The 21,465-nt window shown below is 43.5% G+C and overlaps 1 long non-coding RNA gene across 1 annotated transcript; it reads left to right on the top strand.

Moving 5' to 3' along the window:
• The first annotated feature begins 5,465 nt into the window (after window positions 1–5,465).
• Window positions 5,466–21,413, top strand: LOC108535024 (uncharacterized). Its single transcript, XR_001887112.1, has 3 exons — window positions 5,466–6,174; window positions 7,339–7,407; window positions 21,140–21,413. It is a non-coding gene; the product is annotated as an uncharacterized LOC108535024 (long non-coding RNA).
• Window positions 21,414–21,465: the final 52 nt, after the last annotated feature.

Raw genomic sequence — 21,465 nt, 5'->3', positions numbered from 1 at the left:
TCTCATTTCTTAGGTTTAGTAGTAATTGTTTTATAAATTTGGAGGCTCCAGTGTTAGGTGCATATAAATTTAGAATTGTGATATTTTTCTGTTGGACTAGTCCTTTTATCATTATATAATGTCCCCATTTGTCTTTTTTCACTGCTGTTGCTTTAAAGTTTGTTTTGTCTGATATGAGAATAGCTACGCCTGCTTGCTTTTGGTGTCCATTTGCATGGAATATCTTTTTCTACTTCTTTATCTTAAGTTTATATGAATCCTTAAGCTCATATGAATCCTTATGTTCAGGTGAATCTCCTGAAGACAGCAGAAACTTGGTTAGTGAACTCTTAACCATTCTGCCTTTCTGTATCTTTTAAATGGAGCATTCAGGCCATTTACATTCAATGTTAGTACTGCAATGTGAGGTACTGTTCTGTTCATCATGCTTCAGCATGCTATTTGTTGCCCGAATACCTTTCTTTTTCTCATTGTGTTGTTATAAAGGGAGTAGCAAATTCTCTCAGCATTTGTCTGGAGAAGACTGTGGAAGAAGTCTTCTGGAGAAGACTTCTTGGAAACTTTGTTTTTTAAAATTTCCTTTTTCTTTGTCTCTGATGGTTTGGATTAATTAAAAAACCTTGTCTTTGAGCTCTGAAGTTCTTTCTTCTTCATGTTTGATTCTATTGCTGAGACATTCCAGTGCATTTTGCATTTCTCTAAGTGTGCCCTTGATTTCCAGAAGTTGTCATTGTTTTTTAATTTATGCTATCTATTTCACCAAAGACTTTTCCTTTCACATTTTGTATCATGTTTTTGATTTCTTTAAGTTTGACCACTAGCTTCTTCTGAGCCACCTTCTTTTTTGGCTCCTATGTTGCCTCATTTTCTTGATTTTTCCTGCTACTTCAAATTGCTTTCTTTAGTGCTTGTTTTTACAAGACTGCATGTTGGATGACCGTTTCTCTTGTCCTTGTTTCCCTGTTTGTTTACACTCTTTCATTAGGTAATTTTTTATGGTCCAGTGACTTTACATACCACTTATATGCTAATAGCTTCCAAGTTTATCTTAACTTTGTATATAAAATGCCCTCTTGACATCTCTACTTTGATGTCTACTAGGCTGCTCAAACCAAAATGTCCAAAATAGAACTTTTGATCCTGTATAAAATATGGAGAAAAATCTGGAAGTAGATCTTAATTCTTTTCTTTCCTTCATTGTAACATACAAATCTACAGCAAGTCTTGTCAACTCTACCTTTGTAATATATTTCCTCAACTCATTCACTAGGCTCATCCCCATAGCTCCCATGCAGGTCCAAGCCACCATCACCTCTTGTCTAGAAAACTACCCTAGATTCTTCATGATCTCCTTGCTTTCACTCTACCTCCAGTATGTGTCATACTCTTAGCAGCAAGAAGAGTCTTTAAAAATGTAAATCAGATAATATTATTTCCTTATTAAAACTATCCAGTGGCTTCCCATTATACATAAAGAAAAAAAATCCTCCAAGCTTTCTTAACCTGGGTGTGCCTAATTATTCTGACTTCAGTTATCCCCCAACCCCTGCCCACCCCACCAGCACACATATGCACTAGATGACCATGTTGCAGCTTCTCTGGTCTACCTGCCTTCCCCACATTGGTTGACCTTCTTTCCAACTCATGACCTTTGTATTTGCTGATCCTCTGCCTTCAGCACTGTTTCTACACATCTTCACATCATTCAGGTCTCAGACTTATGTCACCTCCTCAGAGAGAGCCTCTCTTCCTTGCCTGATAGGTAAACTGAGGCTCAGAGAGGTCCAATAACTTGCATGAGGTTACCATGCTAGTAAGTAACATATGTGTAATCTGAGCCTGGAGGGTCTGATGCTACATCCTGTGTCTTGACCACTATTTTATCTGTCTTTACTCACCCGTAATAGGAGCAAGAGAACACAGCACGGTGCAGGGCTTGTTGGGGGCCACACCTGCAGAAGATACAAAGAATGGAGGGAAGAAAAGGAGCAGAAGAAGGAAGAAGTGAGCCCATGAACATTTTTTGGCAGCAGTGGCAGAGCCCAGTAACAGAACAATTGGATGTTGAATAAAATGAAGAGTGAGCCATTAACGCCTCAGTACAGCCAAGGTTAAGATATCAGATCGTGATCCAGAGATGAGAAGATCAGGACTGTGAAACTAACCTGCTGTCCCAGCTAGATAAGTATTATTTATTTCCTGGGGAAGTAAAATAGAAATAAAAACCCAACTTGTACTTGTGTCCATAATTAGCATCTTATTCCTGATTTAACAACTGACTTGATATCCTCAGTAATTTATCACAGTGTGAGTGTTATTCTCAAGTAAGTCCTTTAGTTCACTATTGCTATTAAAATAACTGCAATGGATATTGGTTGAAATAGAAATACCTGAAACTGGTGGATTGGCATTGAGCAGGAGACAATGATGGAAATAATAAGAAGAAGAGTGGACATCAACTGTCCTGTTAGGTCATTTAGGTGTTCCTTTTGGGTACATCTCTACGCCAATCTTCTGGGGAGAAAGAAAGACAGGAGGCCTCTATGATGGGGCCAGGGAAGAGGGTAGTAATTACATAAGCACATCGAGACACTGGCATAATCTTTAGTGCATATACTGACTTTAATACTGTCTTCCCAAATTCATGTTCATTCAGAATCTGTGAATGTGACTTTAGTTGGAAATAGGGTCTTTGCAGATGTAATCAAGTTAAGATGAAGTCATTGGGGGAACCCTAAATCCAACATGAATGGTGTCCTTAAAAAAGGAGAAATTTGGATGGAGAGACACATACGCAGGGAGAATGCTGGGTAAAGACAGACAGAGGTGAAGATTGGAGTAATGCATATACAAGCCAAGGAGCACCAAAGACTGCAGCCACCACCAGAAGCTGGAAGAGACAAGGAAGAATCCTGCCCTGGAGGCTTTGGAGAGAACATGCTCCTGCTGACACTCATTTCAGACTTCTGGCCTCCAAAACAGTGAGAGAATAAATGCCTGTTTTTATAAAGCAGGCAGTTTGTGGTCATTTGTTGAGGCAGCCGTACGATTTAATACAGCAAATCTAAATAATTGGCTATCACAGATGATGACTCTAAGTAAAATTTCCACATAATTGCTTTTCTTCTGTTGACATAGCTTATTTTATTTTAAAACTAGTTTTAAAGAATCTATATGAACAGACAGTACATTCACATGTTTCCCAAATTGTAAATTAAGCACGGAATGACATGAAAAGCCCCCCTCCTTCCCCGGCTCCTGTTTACCCTCTTCACAGACATTTTAAAATTCATTTTCTTGTGTATTTTTCCAGGAGAATCATGTGCATATACAAACAATTCAAGACATATTCTTCCCTGTTTTTAAAACACAAATTATAGCATATCATACTCTGCTTTGCACCTTGCTTTTTTCCACTCAAGTATATATCCTGGTAAACTTTCCACATAAGTCTATGCAGAGCATCTTGGTACATTTTTACAGCTGCAAAACTTTCCATTGTATGCTTAGAATGATAATACATCCAGTTGGTCCTCTCATGAAGGCAATTTAGATGGCTTCCAATATTTTGCTATTATATACAAAGCTGCAAGACATCACCTTATATATATAAATGCTTCTTGATTCATGATGGGGCTGTGTCCCAATAAACCATCATAAGTCAAAAAATCCTAAGTCAAACCATGGCAAATCAGGGATGGTCTGTGTGTCATTTTATGTATTTGTGATTATGTATGTAGGAAAAAATTCCACAAAAGTGAAATAGAATCCTTAGGGCATATGCATTTGTTGTTTTTAAAAACATATTTATTTTATTGTGGTGAAATATACATAACAAAATTTGCCATTTTAATGATTTTTAAATGTACAGTTCAGTGGTATTAAATACATTGATACTGTTGTGCAACTATCACCAACCAATCTCCATCTCCAGAATGTTTTCATCTTCCCTAATTGAAATGCTGTACCCATTAAACACTAATTTCCCAGTCCCCAGCACCTAGCAGCCATAATGCTACTATCCATCTCTATGAATTTGACCACTCTAGGTATCTTACGCAAGTGGAATCATACAATATATTCCTCTTGTGTCTGGCTTATTTCACTTTGTATATGTCTTCAAGGTTCATTCATGTAACATGTGTCAGAATTTCCTTCTTTTTAAAGGCTGAACCATAGTCCATTGTTTGTATACACACATTTTGTTTAACCATTCATCCATCGATAGACATTGGAATCATTTCCACCTTTCGATTTTTGCGAATAATGCTGCTGTGAACATTAGTGTACAAACATTTGTTCTAGTCCATGCTTTCACTTCTTTTGGATATATTCCCAGAAGTGGAATTGCTGGATCATATAGTAATTCTGTGCTTAATTTTTAAAAGAATCACCATATGGTTTCCACAGTGGCTACACCATTTTACATTCTCACCAGCAATGGTGGGAGCGCCAATTTCTCTACATCCTACATCCTTGCCAATACTTGTTGATTTATGGGTTTTTTTTTTTTTTTTTTGGATAACAGCTATCTTAATGGGTGTGAAGTGGTTTATTATCTTAGTCATCTTGAGCTGTTATAACAAATATATTACAGAAAGAGTGACTTAAACAACAAACATTTATTGCTTTGGTTCTGGAGGCTGGAAAGTCCAAGATTATGGTGCTAGCATGTTTGGTGTCTGGTAAAGACACTCTTCCTGGTTTATAGATGGCTCACTTCTCTGTGTATTCTCACAAAGCAGAGAGGAGAGAAAGAGAGAGAGAGAGAGAGAGAGAGAGAGAGCTCGCTCATGAGTCTATCCTCATCAGGACACTAATCCTATTCAAGAGGGCTCCACCCTCACGACCTAATTACCTTCCAAAAGTTACCATCTCTTATTATACACTGAAGTTAGTATTTCAACATATGCATTTTCTGGGGACACACATTTGGTCCAGAACAAATCTCGTGATTTTGATTTGCATTTCCCTAATGATTAATGATTTTGAGCATCTTTTTATTTGCTTATTGGCTATTTGTATATCTTATTTGAAGTAATGGCTAAATTCAAGTCTTTTGCCCATTTTTTGATTGAGTTGTTTTTTTGTTGCTGAGTTCCCCCATGATTATTTTCTATATATTTAATATTATAGTATTTTGTGCTATTTTGATTTAAAATTTATGACAGATATTGACTCTTTTTCTGCCTTACTTTAAATATAATTTATCCTTTTCTTTCCAACTTAGAGACACCCCAGCTATTCTACTACTCTGTAATATGGGGAAAACTAAGTTGTCACCTGTGGTTCAAATATCCATCTCTTCTATTAAGAGATGTCCTATCTGTTAAGCCAAAAGTTTCATCTTCTTGGTGTAAAATGTTCAGCTCATTTACTTACTTAAATGTTAATTTAATGCACCAAGCACTACTCTTGGGGTTGAAAAAACAAAAATGAATTAGTAGTTGTTACTGTCTCTGCAGAACTTGCAGATGAATAAATGAATCATCATAACAGAGTGTAGTAAGGGTTGTCCTGGGCAAACACAGATAATCTCTGGCATAATTTAAATCAAGAATGTCTTGAACTCTATTGCATGAATCAGAAAACTTAGAAAAGTATTACCCTATTGGATAATCATTGATGAAAATCAGAACAAAGGCCATGTGCAATCTGTTCATCCCAAAATCATAGCCTTCCCATAGACACGTTAGCTGCAAAGTGGTACAGAAAGTGTGGCATGAATCTCACAAAGAGAACATTGATAGAACAGAGACTATTGATCTACTTAAATTTTTCTTTAGCATCTAGTATATACCCTATATTGTGCTAAGGCAATGGTAGAAATTGCTCCTGTGATCTCCCTGTCAGCTCCATAGTAATATCCACCTCTGAGGGAAAGACTGACAGAAATATGGCACGTAGCACCAATGGAAGATATCGCTAACTGATGGTGGCTTTTCTCTCTTAGTCCAGTAGTAGTTTCTCAACCCACGGCTGGAGGAGAACAATACCAATCAATAGAGTTGGCCTTGGAATTTAAATTCACTTGCAATTTTGGCTGTTAAGGGTCTCTATGTTTAAGAAATTCAGCAGTCTCTCTTAATGTCTGCTGCTTGGAGAAGAACAAGAAAGTTTGAGGCTCCAGGGAGTGAAATCAGAGAACTTGCTTCTCTTTGGGCCTGGATACTGGTGAGTCAAGGTCACTATCTCTTTTGTCTATCTTCCTAAATTTATAATTTCTCTCTTTTTTCATATTGCATGTTAAGCAAAAGATTCAATGTATTTGGTTGACCCTAAAAAGAAAGAGTTATCGGGAGCAGGCTTTGATTTGACTGATGTGTTAACTCATTTGTACATGTCCTATTCATCTTCACATCCTCAGTTCCTGTCATAGTCTTTAGGACATAATAAGGGCTCAGAGAACATGAGCTGGATGAATGATTGAAGCTATAGGACAGTCTTGGATCTACTCATTTGGTTAAATGAAAATCCAGGTAGACTGCAGCTCCAACTACCAAGTGACCAATGCCCAGGCAAGGGGGAAATCTCTCAGATATGATTCCTACTTGGGAGCCATTCATTCATTCATTAGCAAATGCTGAACTTGCATGTACTCTAAGGTAGGCTGTAGCTGGGTCCATAGGGGTGGACAAGAGCATGAGCCCCTCCTGCAAGGAACTTTGGTGAAGTGGAGAAGACATATCTTGGACACATAAATACAAAGCTATAAACTGTGATAGATATCATAGTTGGATAAAAAGAGTGCAGGAAGGGCATAGTATAGATTGGGTTTAAAGATTCACAAGTGAAGAGATGGAGTGGAGCTTTGCCCTTATGCATTGCCCCACAGTCTGTCAAGGTGCTCCTCCCTGACACATGTCCCTCCGGGAAAGGAACCCGCACCTGGCCATTAGCTGCTTGAGTGGCATCAGAGGCTCTGAGTTCGTGCAGTGCAGTGTTCCTCTCTGTGAGCACGTGGTCTGTTACCCAGCACACTCCACTGGGCAGAGGTATAGGGAGTCCCTTCTAACATCGTTAAAGTCTTAGCTACTGAGACTTCAGTTCCAAAGAGGCAGTGAACTAAGTATTTAGGAGAGCTCAGAATTGAAACTGATGGTCACAGCTTAAGAAGCCTCCTGCTTCATAGTTATAAAATTGAGATTAGTTTCCAATTCATAAAAAAATACACTTACACAGCCTTAATACTTTTCATTTTCTTCTGACTAGGTTTACAAATGGTTTAACTCTGTCTGAACCCTCAGAGCTTGGATTTTCAGCAATTCTATAAAGACAGGGACCGCCTCCTATTCATTTTAAAGCTTTAATGTCTTTTTTATTTTTTTCATTTTATAGAATAATAGGCTGGATTCCAAATCTTGATAAGGCCCTGGAATTCTTATTCTATTCCAATGGATTTCTTTGGTGAGTGTTTTCTTTTTATTAATCTCTCTCTCTTTCTTTCTCTCTCTCCAAAATACACAATTTAAACCCTAAAGAAAGTTAGAACCTTTCTTCTGTTTACTAACACATCCCATGAAGTATCCAGTTACCTCTAGGATAAGACAAAGAAGACTTATCATTGATAAGAATCAGAACAAAGGCCAATTTAGAATGTTTTAGAATCCTTGTTACAAATAATGACATTATTAGAAACAAAGTGTTAACATATGTGTTAGTAATACCCCTTTGCATGACTATAATATGGATTCCGTAGCAGTCAACATTTGCACCATCGAATCTGCTTGTTACCTACTTTTGCTCCCTGATATCTGATGTTTGTGTCTCCTTCATTGCTTGGTTGACTTTGAGCATGTTTCCCAAATGTTCTTCTCAATCTTGTCTTTGCAGCAGAAGGGAGAAACTGTGTGTCCCTGGGATTCCAGGGGCTCACCAAAGTCCACAATGGCTTACCAAAAGCACAACATTTTTGTGAAATCTCATGCTTTAGCTGAACATTTTGCCTGCAATTTGTGTTCTAATCATATTCTTACATGTTTTAATACAAAATATCTCTTTTCCCCTAAACCTTTAAGTAGCATCGACACCTTGGGATGCTGCATCAAACACATGTACTCTGCAGTTGCGTGTCTGAGATTCCTCAGTATTCCAGGAATAATTAGCCCAGCAGAGCAGCACAGTATCAAAGGAAGGGGTTTAGCCAGGGTTTATTGAGTGCTCCGTGCATGAGGACAAGGACCACAGCCTAACCCTCTCTTGTTGCTCATGAGCCTAGCAACCTGTTCCCCCGATTGTGGACACAGTTCTAGTCCCACCTCCCCCCATGTGGTTCTTTACTCACAAACTAGTGGATGGGAGTAATCCTTGAGAAAAGGAGGATTAGGAAACACCTGTTTCCTAATATAAGGCTGCAAATGCAGTGTTTTAGGTCTCCGTCCACATTTCCAAACGCCCTGTCTCTCCTGATGTTTCTTTCATCACTCCAGCGAGTGATGGTCTCTTCCCTTCTTCACCTCCAAGTAGCAAAAGCAAAACAACAAAGCAAACAAAAAAAAAAAAGAGAAAGAATTAGATGGAAAATGATGGAATGAGAAAATCATTATTTTACAACTGCTGCTGTCACTGAGTCAGGTGAAGACCCTGGGAGGAGCAGTTGTTGGGAACAGGATGGTTACATGGTCTCGGAGCGTCACTCCCTCCCTAGGTTATTTGTTAATTACAAGGGAAAACATTTCCGCTCAACGGAGAGGTCCAACACTTAGCACAGCCATCTATCGACATCACCATCATGGGAGAAGCTGACATCACAGGCTGCCCTCTGTGATGCAAGGGGGAGGGCACGGTGTCGTATATTTAGCATTCTGGCCCAAAGCCCTTAACTGGAATCTAAGGTTAGCGAGGACATAGTCAGACAAATACAGACTTAGCACATTCTACAAAATGACTGACCTGGACTTAAAAAAAGATGTTACAATAAATTAACCAACAAAACAAAAACATAGGCAAAGGATCTGTTCTAGGTAAGAAAGACTAAAGAAGCCAGGTGAGGTGGCTCAAACCTGTAATCCCAGCGCTTTAGGAGGCCGAGGCGAGTGGATCACGAGGTCAGGAGATCGAGACTATCCTGGCTAACCTGGTGAAACCCTGTCTCTACTAAAATAACACAAAAAAATTAACTGGGCGTGGTGGCGGGCAACCTGTAGTCCCAGCTACTCGGGAGGCTGAGGCAGGAGTATGGCATGAACCCGGGAGGCAGAGCTTGCAGTGAGCCGAGATCACGCCACTGCATTCCAGCCTGGGTGACAGGGCAAGACTCCGTCTAAAAAAAAAAAAAAAGACTAAAGAGCTATGAAGATTGAATACATTGCATGATCCTTGGGAACGTCTTGGGAAACTGGGACACTGGAATATAGATGGTGTATTTGGTAATATTATTATTGATCCATGTTAAATTTCCCGGGTGTGATAATATTCAAGTTATATAGGAAAAATATCCTTTTTCCTAGAAGAAACATTTGTGAAAAATGAAACATAAAAGTATCACAGTGACTGCTACTTACTTTCGAATGATTTGGAGATCAAGAGAGGAAGAAAGAGCAAGAGAGAAGGGAGGGAAGGAAAGGAGAAAGCAAATGTAAGAAAATGTTAACAACTGGTGAATTGAGGTCAAGGGTGCATAGGTGTTGATTGCAATCATTGATTTTTTCCATAGGTTTGAAGTTTTTCAAATTTTTGCAGAAAAATATTAACATAGCAACATACCTATCTATGACTCTTGCTTGGCAATTTTAATCTTGTACTACAGTTACTGATGGGTTCTACTGTCCCTAGTTTGTGGGGTGTTTGCTTATCTAGGATAGGATCCTAGCTCCTACGTTATAAAGCACCCGCAGAGGCTAATGCATGGCTTTTCAAATAATAAATAAATGCCACTCACATGAGTGCTGAGAACTAATATCGTGTATCTGTATCCTGGATGGAGGGGTGGAATTCCACCCTTGCTGGGGCAATGAAGTGGGTCACTTCCTGCTGCAAAGGGGAAGGAATTTCAACCCTCATGGGTCACGAAGACCTTGTGAGTCCTCCAAGTTTGCAGGCCCCAAATTCAGGATGCCACACTTGACCTTGAAGGCCTGACCTTCATCTACACAAGATGGTGGGGTGTTTTCTTTTTTGTGTCTTGTGTGAGGGAACTGCACAAATCAGTTGGAAATAATGCAATGATAAGGCTTTTACAATAGAGAAGGAATGATGCACAAAGCTTCAGGTGATACGGTGTTTACCAAGTTATGTTTTAAGAATACAGGGCATGAGTGATAGGAATGAAATGCACATTTAATTTAGACCAATCACAATTTTCAAAATCATATATTTATCGAAGGTTCAGGAGCATTGCCTATTTTTGTCATTTTCATTTGATTTGGGAAGCATAGGTTTATCTTATAAAGGGGCTTGGTGCTATGGAGGAGGGGCCCTAAACCTTCCAAGCAGGACAATACAGCTCTGGGGCTTTTCCTATCTTCTCCATGTTGTACTGTTTTTCTGAAACCATCCTCGATGGTGAGGGAGGGGTATAGAGTTTTTTCACTGAAGGGTCAGGTCGATCAGGGAAGAGGAGTGCAGGCTGAAAGAAGTGAGGCTGGGACTTTGTGCAGCTCGGGGTTCCTTTTACTCTCCATGGGAGACGTGTGAGGATCCAGGTCTTGAGAGGAGGCTGTCACACGTAGAGTTTCCTCACCACAACCTGTGCTCCTTTCCCACCCTCCCCGCTTACAGCACAGCCTCTTTCAGTATCCTGAATTCACTGCACCCACGCTCCCTCGGAGGTCCCTGAGCTCCCCTGCAAAGACGGAGTTGGTCCCTTCGTGGGTTCCCTTCCTGAATCTTGATTTCTGAGTGCCTCCAGGCTGGGCTGGACTCGGATGGAGACTCTTACTGCTGCTGAGGCCCCAGGGGGAAGGGTCCAGGCGGTTTCACAGTTAAGTGTGAAGCAGGTGCCTCACCTCCAGTTCCATCTCACAAACAGCCTGATGGGCAGCTGCCAGCTTCCTCTCACCTGCAAAGCAGGCACACCTTGCCAGGGTGAGCACTGTTTCTTCTTGGAGGCAACACAGTCAGCCTCACACAATGAAAGAGGTATCACTCCCGCTACACCACCTTGGTATCAACACTTGCAAACCACAAGCCCTGCATCGTTCCCTGGGGCTTTTGGCATCTTCCCAGGATGGGCTTCCCTTACAAATGCCTCCTCACTGGCTGCAGATGAGCCTCTCTTTGCCACACAGGGAGGAGGACTCTGCTCTAAGATTATTTTACCTCCAAACCTCCCCCAGCAATTAGAGCAGTGGCAGTGTTTTCCAATTCAGACACTTCAGTATATTAGAAGTTATCATAGAGTAAGCCCCTCGCCCCACACTCAATCCTGTGCATGACTTTGTCTTTGTTTTTCCATTTTGGTTCCATGTTGATGTTTTGACTCTACTCTGGGCATGGAGAGATTCTCCTGTCCTCCCCGCTTGCATGGGTCAGTTGGGGAGGGGCAATGCCCACGCTGTTGTCTCTGTCATTCTGGGTCCCAGTGATTGAATTATTCGAATATTTTGGCATTATATTATTATTTTTTGAACAGCATACACATTTGCATGATTTAAAATTGAGACAATATAAAAGGTGCACGACTTCAACGTCCATTCTCTGCGCTCATGCCCTGCTCGGCCCGGGAAGCTGCCCCCACACAGTGCACTGGCCCTGCTTCTTGGGCTTTGTTTAGCCAGTGGGAGATGCAGACAGGGCATGGGGTGGAGCCAGAGGAGGGAACCCAGCAGGTCCCATAACCTCCCCCTTCTGCTCCGTCTCTGCCTCACCATGGTTGGGGTCAGCTACATTCTCACATGGTGGCAGGTTCTCTGGGGTGATCTCCTGGGCGAATCCCCTTCTCCTGGGACTCAGGTCACTGTTTCTGCCCCTCAGGCAAGGCGGCGATGGGAGGAGGAAGGGGAGATGGAAACGGCTTTCTGAAGCTGTTAGTCCCTGGCTGTTTAACTTCCTCTGTGGTTGTCTTCCTCCTGCCTGCAGACATAGTGTGTCATCTCTGCACTGACTGGTATTGATGGGTATTTAATCTCTACATTCAACTCTCCAGCTAAAACCATCTGAGCGGCCCAACAGTTTGTAGTCAGGCCCTGAATGACACACTTATCACTCCTTATACTTTATAGGTAACTGCTGTTACTAGTTTTTCCTTATGTAAACATGAAACATTTGCATATATATTCTTTTTTTTTTTTGGTGACAGGGCCTCACTCTGCCGCCAAGGCTGAGTGCAGTGGCACACTTGTGGCTCACTGCAGCCTTGACCTCTTGGGCTCGAGTGATCCTTCCGCTTCAGCCCCCTGAGTAGCCAGGACTACAGGTGCACGACACCATGCCCGGTTAATTTTTGTATTTTTTGTAGAGACAGGGTTTTGCCATGCTGCCTGGGCTTGCATGCGTATTCTTATCTCCCCCTTTCTTACGTGAAATATAGCACCTTCTTCGCTGAACAATACATCCTAAAGGTATGTTCCTAATACTGCACAGAGGGCCTCACCTTTCTTTCCTCTCTCCCTCCTTCCTTCTCTCCCTTCTTTTTGATGTTTGCATAGTGTTCCATTTTGCAGGTTTTCTATAGTTTGCTCAATAGGTCCTCTGTTGATGGACACTTCCTCTCTTTTTTTTTAAACCAACATAGACAACGGCACAAGGAGTACCCTTGTTAGATGTGTTTCACTTCTGTGCAGGCATACATATAATGTCAATTCCTAGAAGTGGGGAAATGCATTTCAGTTTTTTATCAGTATTGTCAAGGGCTCATCATTCGCTGCTGACATCTCTCCTGCCCCCCGAGCTCATCTTCTGAACTGCCAATAGAGTTCCTTCTTAGAACACTTCAAAGCAATCTGTGGCTTCCTGTTACCCAAGTCTAGGAAGCTAGAGAGGGATAGGTGGTATTTTTCACTCTCTCGTTCCAAATTCTCTCTTCAGCCTCAGCAGCTCCTGCCTCATCTATGCACCACGCCCTCTGGCACAGAGCTGCTGGCAGATAACAGAACACCAGGATTGTCAGTTTTCTGTATCTCAGCTCACTGTGGTCACCGAGTCTTCAATATCCCCTTCCCCATCACTCATCCTCATCCTTCACCCCATTCCTCCTACAGCTCTAGATGATGAAACGCAGTATAACATTATGTGTTACGCATACTAAACCATCGTGTAACTCTAGATGACGCTAAACCCCAGCTCACATGGGTTTCCCTGATCCTCGCAGGCCATCTGGCTGCCCCTTAGCTGCCTATGTTATGAAGCCACAGCAGACCACACTCACTCATCCACACATGAATTGTCCTAAAAAGTCATGAGTCCTTAAGGAAAACAGTTGAGGCTTACTCTCATTTTCTAGCAAGGAGCCTGGCACAGAGTGGATGTTCTAGAAATCGTTGTTGTAGTCATTGCTTATTTGCTTGTTTTTAAAATAGTGCTTTCTCCATTTCTTGCCTAACAGTTGTCTAACCCCTTATTTCCAGAAGACTAGAGACCAAATATATAAGCAAACGATCTAATCAAGTTGAGAAAAATCACAAATTGGAGTGAAAGGCTGAGAAGAAAACCTGGTTCCTGTGTCCTCCCTCTGTGTGGAGGGCACTGCGATGCCCCAGGGGGCTTGCGGGTCTGGGTCTCAGTCTGGCTCCAGTCTTTTCTGAATGAAGGAAGTTTTCTGTTCTCACCAGCTCTCTGTGTACATGGTCACATGTGTGTTTTGTCATCTGGAGCTGTAGGTGGCCTGTCCCCTGCTCAGCTAGTGTGGGCCCACTGCGTGGGAGAGGGAGTGTGAGATGGGGCTGTGGTATCCCCAGATCTCCCTTCTTGGGGGATTCAGTAGCAGGTGATTTGGGGTTTAGAGAGGAAAACAGGTTTAGAGCGTGGTACAGAAGGAGGGAGTGCGAGAGACGATAACAGTGTAGGGGAGGGAAGAGGAAGGGACAAGGAGAAGGAGAAGGGCCTGTGGCTGATGCGGCCGCCACTCATCTGTGGTGTCATCCACACTTTTTGCATTTAGCAACTCAATTTGAGTGCTGCCACAACACAGGAATATCTAGAATGTGAGGTTCCCTATTAAGGACCAGGGTAAAGTCCAAGAACATATTTTATTAACTTACCCGAGAGAACATTCCTTTTCACTGGCTAAGAGACTTGTGCTCTATTCAGGAAGGGAAGTAAAGATGTAAATCAGATATATGCTTGGGACTGGGCACCATGGCTCACATCTGTAATCCCAGCCCTTTTGGAGGCCTGGGCGAGTGGATCGCTTGAGGCTACGAGTTTAAGACCGGCCTGGGCAACACAGTGAAATACTGTTTCATCAGGATCTCAGCTACTTGGGAGGCTGAGGTGGGAGGATCACGTGATCCTAGGAGGTTGAGGCTTCAGTGAACCATGATCATGCCACTGCACTCCAGCCTGGGCAACAGAGTAGGACTCTGTCTCAAAAAATAAATATATAAATAAATACAAATAAAAACATGTGCTTGGTGAGCCCAGAATCAAACAAAGTGAACTGCATCGTTTCATCCAATATTCTACCTGGGATTGTCTTTGTTATCTTGAGACTTTGGTGTCTGTGGGTTTGGGCAGGTTCATTGACTGTGTCTTTACTGAATATCTACCATGGATCTGGTCAGTGCTTGGTGCTGGGGACACAGAGGTGGAGCGAGCACAGCCTCAGGGCTGGTGGTGTGGTGTGGAAGGGGAACTGAGATGTGTTGACTCCACTCTGTGGAGGCTTCCTTGGTTCTCCCATGAGGTTGATGTTTCCAGTTCCCGTTGATTGGAGGGAGGGAGAGTGGGGAGCAGGCCGGATGTGGTGGCTCATGCCCATAATTTGGGAGGTTGAGGTGGGTGGATCACCTGAGGTCAAGAGTTCGAGACCAGCCTGATCAACATGGTGAAATCCCGTCTCTAATAAAAATACAAAAATTAGCCAGGCATGGTGGCACACACCTGTAATCCCAGCCACTTGGGAGACTGAGGCAGGAGAATCGCTTGAGCCCAGGAGGCTTGCAGTGAACCAAGATCCTGCCACTACATTCCCGCCTGGGCAAAAATAGTGAAACTCTGTCTCAAAAAAAAAAAAAAAAAAAAAAAAAAAAAAAGAGAGAAAAGGAAAAAAAAAAAAAAAAAAGAGAGTGGGTGGGGATCAGAGAGGTCACACAGCTTTCTCAGAGTCATGCAGTCCCCAAAGCCCGGGAAGGTCTGTGAGTCTGACTGACTCTACCCTCTCCCTCTTCGTGAGAATGGCTTTGTGGTCAACAGTTGTGCAGGATAAGGCCTGGGATGGTCTCTAACCCAGGAGACACCCTCAGTCTGGTGCTGGGTCTGTGGAGATGTGAGTGCCTGGGAAAAGGCTGTAGCCCTTGCTGCTCTGAGGTTGTCGTGGTGGCGACGGAGGAGGAGAAAGAGGAGAGGACATTTGAGGACAGGAGGACCGGGCCAGGGATGGGATCTACACTGAGGGCACCACTCACGTACACAGAGACCCTGATCTGTTTGGAACTCTCGTCTCCTCCTTCTGAGGAATGAGCATCTTTGACAATAGTGCGTTGGTGTTGTCTTTTGCTTCACCTTTTGCAAAACTTGCTCCTCAACCCCTTGGCCTGCTCCTGGGGAGTTTTTGGTTCTCATACTACGAACTGTGTTTGTGGGCCCGCAGAGGAGCTGAAAGCTCAACCTACACTGGGGTCTTTCAAATGAATTTTTTTTTTCCTTTTTGTATTTGACCCAGGTTTTAATTTATTCATGGCAGATGACCTCACAGCATGTTGCCCATCTGGCAGAGCTATCTTGGAGCAATTTTAATCCGAGGAGCTTAAAGCCTTTTGATCTCCCTCGTACTTTCCATTCTCAGAGGCTAAGTAATTCAAGTAAGATGTACCAGTTCAATTTTCCTTCCAGGGAAAGAAAGGAAGGGAGGGAAATGACCTTTCTGGGAAAAAGTAGGAGAATATCTCAGAAGGAGGTTTGAGGGAGAAAAAAAAATCACAAGGTTACAAAGAACTTAACAAGGGCAGTAGAAAATCATTGTCCTCCACCACGAAGCTCTGCCGATGTGATGACTGTAAAGTCACGATGGCAAGAGAACCCTTTCTTTCCCCTTCCTGGAAGCAATTTTATTTGACCTCTAGAAACTTTTGCACGTGGCAAAATCCATCTGGACTTAGAGGTGAGCAGCAGAAGCCATTTCCACCTGCACTCGAAAAGCCAAGCTCTATGGGGACAGGACAGGAGCAAGCCGAGAAAGACATTCCTGTGCAGAGTTCCAAAGTCTTCCAAAAATGACCAAGACCAACCAAGAGCCTGCGGACACCTGCCCCTTCTGCTGGGGTCTGACACCCTTCCTTTCAAAAATGTTGATAATTCAGTCCACAGACTGGCCACTGTCTTACGCCAAATCGCTTGCACTTCTTAAATCCAGAGCACTGGCTGGCAGGTGTTGGGTGTGGCTGTCCTAGCACCCAAGTTTTCCAAAATGAGAAGAAGAGTGTGGGCGAAGGTGTATTTTTATCTTCACCCCTTTTCTCAACTTCAGGAAATAATTATTGAGGCCTTTTAAAAACACATTAATTCCCTTGTCTGAATAGAGATTGAAATTTGTTAACTGATAATTAATGTCTCTTTACCTTTTAATTAAAAGTTAACTGCTAGTGGAAAGTGCCAAGGATAGTCTTTGGGCTGTGCCCAGGGGGTTCATGCGCTCCGTGTTTTGCTGGCCTGCTGGGGCTCAGACCTGGAGCCAGCAGAGGGTCTCACGGTGGTGTGTGTACGCATGGGACAGCTTAGGGACTGGTGGAGCTTGAAATAAAAGCCATTTCTTTTATGCAAAATTCGAGGTAAGGCTGAAACAGTGAAATATGAGTAGCACCCCAAAGTCAACCACCCTGCCAGTTACCAATCCCTGTCCCCCACCTCTCGCTTGCTGGAGACCAAGGCTTTGTCTCGTCTTCAGGGGATGACAGCTGAAAATCGCTTTCTCCAGTGTCTTCTATAAGCAGAAGACTGCTTGGCCACCAGCTCTATAGCTCCATTGGGATGATGCCTCCTTTTGTCCTTCCTATTGTCACTTAACCAACTTTCTTTGAACTGTCACAGATGGTACTTAATTAAAATTTCCCCAAAGGATATATTCTTAGCACTATCTTTTCTACCTTAGTTAATGCCATGTGCTATATTCTGTCCAAAGTTGAGGTGGGGTGGGAATACAGTGCTCTTGGGTAGAAGTTATTTTTTCATTGTATTTGGCATAGTCTGCATTTAATTTGCATCCCTGTAGGATTCATATTTATTGAACACTTACTATGTGCTAGAGCTCCTGAGTGTTACGTGAGCCATATGAAAGAAGATATTCAACTGTTTGCCCTGCAAATCCAGACATTTCATATGGCTCAATCTAACGTCTGATTTCACTTAATCCTTACAATCAGTCTATGGGAGAGGTGCCATTGAATTCAGTTTTTGGATGATGAGGAGCCGTGGTCCAGGAATGTGAAGGTATTTCTGAGGTTGCATGGTTAGGAGGCCGGCAGAGGCCACTGTCTTATGCTAAATCGCTTGCATTCTTTTGTATCTTGCTCTGGGTCTCAGGACCCTCACTGTGAATTTCAAAACGCTTGGACTAAAACCCAGTGCTTTTCAATAGGATGCAGTGCTGTGCTCTGAGGAGGCACATGACATGAAGGTGGGTGGTTTAGTGTCATGAAGACTGGGGAGAGGACGCTTTGGTTTATAGTAGGTGGGGTAGGGATATGAAGCCCCTGCAGTGTGGGTCAGGCTGACTGATGACAAAGCATTTTGCTCCACATGCCTTTTGCTTCCTGTTTAGAAACATGGGCCCACATGAACCCCACGTCTCTTCAGACAGTGGAATCCAATCACTCAGCCTTCAATGAGCCCCAGCAGAAGACGGGGGTACTTTGCTCGGATGGCTGCCTGGTGGGATGACCTGCCCCTTTTGGGAACATGCTGGCCCCACCTGGCTTAGGACTGGTTCCTGGGCCATGATTCTGTTGTGTGCTCACATCCCCCAGGTGGGGGTGATCCAGCCGTGGGTGGGCACCTGGCGTAGCTGGGCTATGGGAAATCTGTCCAAGTGCACACACGGGCCCTGCCACATGTAAACTCAGGGGCTGTGGATGGTCATCTTCTACCTACCCTGTGGCCTTGAGGGACTGAGAAGACCGATTTGCAAAGAGAGGGTGGAAGCTCACCATTGATGCCTCCTGGTTTCCCAGGGGCCTCCTCATGGATCACCTAACTTCCTGTCCTTGGCTTCCATGAACCAGCCCTGTCTCCCTGCAACCCCTCCTCCTCTTTGGCTTAAGCCAGCTGGGAATGTTTGCTGTTTTTTGAAACTAGAATAAGCCTAAGCAAGGTAACTCTATCGGGTCTACCTTTGCTCGAGTATAAGAGAAATGTGGAAAATGAACCACACTTCAGAGCCCCTTTAGAAGATGAAAAGTGAAACTTAATGCAAATGTGAAGATGCTCATCTTAGACTCCACGGGAGACTAACATTTTTAGAGTAGAAAACTTTAGCTTTCATTGTGCAAGATGAATTTTCCATAATTATGAAGGCAAATTATCTGTGAATCTGGAAGCTATCATTATTTAAAACAAGTTCAATTAGAAAATTCCCTGGTTTCCCAACTTTTACGATGTTTTTCTTGCAAACCTTTTTTGAAATTGGCCTTGTCATTTGTCTTGAAATGCAAACAATATTTACCTATTTGTTGTGCAGCTAATTTTAATAAAATGGAAATGCATCATCATACTGAACTTCATTTTGAAGTAAGAACCTGGGTGCTTTCTTACTTAATAGTTACACATCAGGTAACTATTGACTATGAATGCTTGTCAATTTTGTGTATTTTTCTTAGGCAAGAAGAGCAGCTGTTTTCCTTGTATGCAGATTATCATAGCTTAAATATTCCTGCTTAATTATCTTCAAGGTTTTATCTTTGGAAAAGTCACTGAACTACTTGGAAATAATGGTTTCAGCATCGACTAAGAAAATTATTCATGAAAAATTTATCTTCTGATGCTGAAAGGAATCATGACAGCATCAGACATTTACTCTACTCTTCTTTTATTTTTATAAGTATTAGATTCCATCATCTTGAAAACGTAATACACTTAATTTATGAGGACAAAAATGGACTGAGTCTGTGGCACAATGAGAACCAGATGAGCAACTCCTCAAACAAGTAGGAAAATTCTTTGAGATTTGAGAATTTCCTGAAATGTTTTTGCTAGAGTTGACTTTCAAGGTGAATCATCCATAGTCAGATAACTCAGAGCGCTTGGCAACCATAGCCCAGCCCCTGCAGAGCCCTGCTGTACCTCGGGTCTTGGTCTCAGCTCTTCATATCCAAATCCACTTCATTCAGTCAGTCATTTGCTCACACCTCTGGGGGCCAAGGGAAAGGCTTGTTCAGTAGAGTCAGATTTCTTGTGGTCCAAAGCCTCATGTTGGCAGTGTGTGTGTGTGCACGCGTGCGCACACGCGCCTGTATGTGTGTGTCTGTGTATGTGTGCCTCTGTGTGTGTATGTGTGTGTGTGTGAGAGAGAGAGAGGGAGAGAGAGTTGGAAGGCAGGGGAATGGATGGGTTGGGAAGTAGTCTGTGCCGGCGGCTCTGTGTGCCCAGACACCCCAATGCACACATGTCTATGCAAAGACCATCTCTCGAGCACCAGGCCTTTTAGCAGCTGCTATGGGAGCCTCACTCTCTCACTTCTGAGTTGTGAGGCTTGAGCAGTGTGCTCCCCACACGTGTCCATGTGCCGATCACTGGAACCTGAGTATGTGGAGCCTTACATGGTGAAAAGGGACTCTGCAGCTGTGATTAAGTTAGGGATTTTGTGATGAGAAGATTTTCTGAATTATCTCAGTGGGAGCATTGTAGTTACAAGGGTCCTTAAGATAGAAGAGGGGACAGGAGAGTGAGAGAAGGGGTTGAGGCAGCCGAGGCAGATGTGGGAGTGACACGGGGCACAAGCCCAGGAAAGACCAGGGACACGGGTTCTCTCCTGCAAGCTCCACAAGGAATGCAGTCCCCCTGACGTATTTTAGGCTGCTACCATCTGGAACTAAGGGATACGGGATTTGTGTTGTTTTAAAGGCACAAAGTTTGCAGTGAATTGTTACAGTAACGATGGGAAATCAATACAAACAGTCCGCTAAACCTCAGCTCATTTTGTATTTAAAAATGGGGTTAATGATGCCCAGATCACGATGGGACGAGGTGTCGTAAGGCTTGTGAACGTGCTTTAGAAACTGAAACGACATACTTGGCAGCGGAAACCTTTATCGTGTGATCTTTCTTTGATGCCAAGGGGCCATCAGGTGTAGCCCTGGAGCCAAATCACGGGGCGTTGATCACTTGTTTTGTGTTTTTTGTGCCAATGCCGTCCCCTTGTTTAGTGGAGCTTACTGTATGTTCAGACAGCCAGCAGCCAAGGATGAGGGCAAACACACACACACACAAAGATGACAGAGGCTCAGATGGGCTGGCCAGGCAGAATCGCACCATGGGGAGCTGAGGCTTTGGAACAGACTGCCTGGCCCTGCAGCTCAGCCTCTGGCCGCCAGCTCCGGCTGTGGGCAGTGCTTTCCAGTTGCCAGCCTCAGTTTCCTGCGTAGGAAGTGCTGAGTGCAGTGGCTGCTCCGTGGGAACTGACAACAGTTATTACCCACTCTGCATACATCCCCTGCTCCAGGGCACGACCTGTCATTCCCACCCTGGTCCAAGGTTTTCAGCACCCGCCTTCTCCCAGTTCTGCTGAGCTTGAGGCTGTGGAGGTGGCTGGGTGTTGGGGGACGGAACAGTGCCACCAGCTTCTCCAGGGAAAAGGTTATCCCCCTCTTGCACACTGCAGATGTGAAAAAGAAATGCCATCTTCCCAAATAAAATTAAATACAACCCAGAGGCCCCAGGACTGACCCTGGAAGGAGAATTAAGCCTTGTTTCCTTTTCCAGAGGACTCCGTCTTCCCTTGAGGTCTCTGGCTGGAACCCAGCTGCTCGTGTGAGCCTTTGGGCACACCATTCCCCCTCTGCCAGTTGTAGAAAAAATTCATCCTTTCCTTCAATCTCTGTTGCTTTGGCAGGAAATTCATGTGCAAAAGACAACTAAAATGGCTGGATGGTGTCGCAAGGAGAATAAATCCAGAAGGAACAGGACCCTAAACATCTGCATCTCAAGAGAGGGCTGGCAATGGAGGCTCGCAGGGCCTGTCCTGTTTCCCAGGGGGTTTGACCTCATCTATTCTTGCTGCTAGACTGTGATGAAGACTCAGACACTCCAGGATTCGGCAGCCTGGGGCTTAAAAAATAGTGTCACGGCCGGGCGCGGTGGCTCAAGCCTGTAATCCCAGCACTTTGGGAGGCCGAGACGGGCGGATCACAAGGTCAGGAGATCGAGACCATCCTGGCT

Source organism: Rhinopithecus bieti, unplaced genomic scaffold (genome assembly GCF_001698545.2).
Source record: "Rhinopithecus bieti isolate Rb0 unplaced genomic scaffold, ASM169854v2 scaffold_12151, whole genome shotgun sequence".
Taxonomy (NCBI): domain Eukaryota; kingdom Metazoa; phylum Chordata; class Mammalia; order Primates; family Cercopithecidae; genus Rhinopithecus; species Rhinopithecus bieti.
The sequence above is the reverse complement of the archived record's forward strand: the minus strand, read 5'-3'. Positions and strand labels throughout refer to the sequence as shown.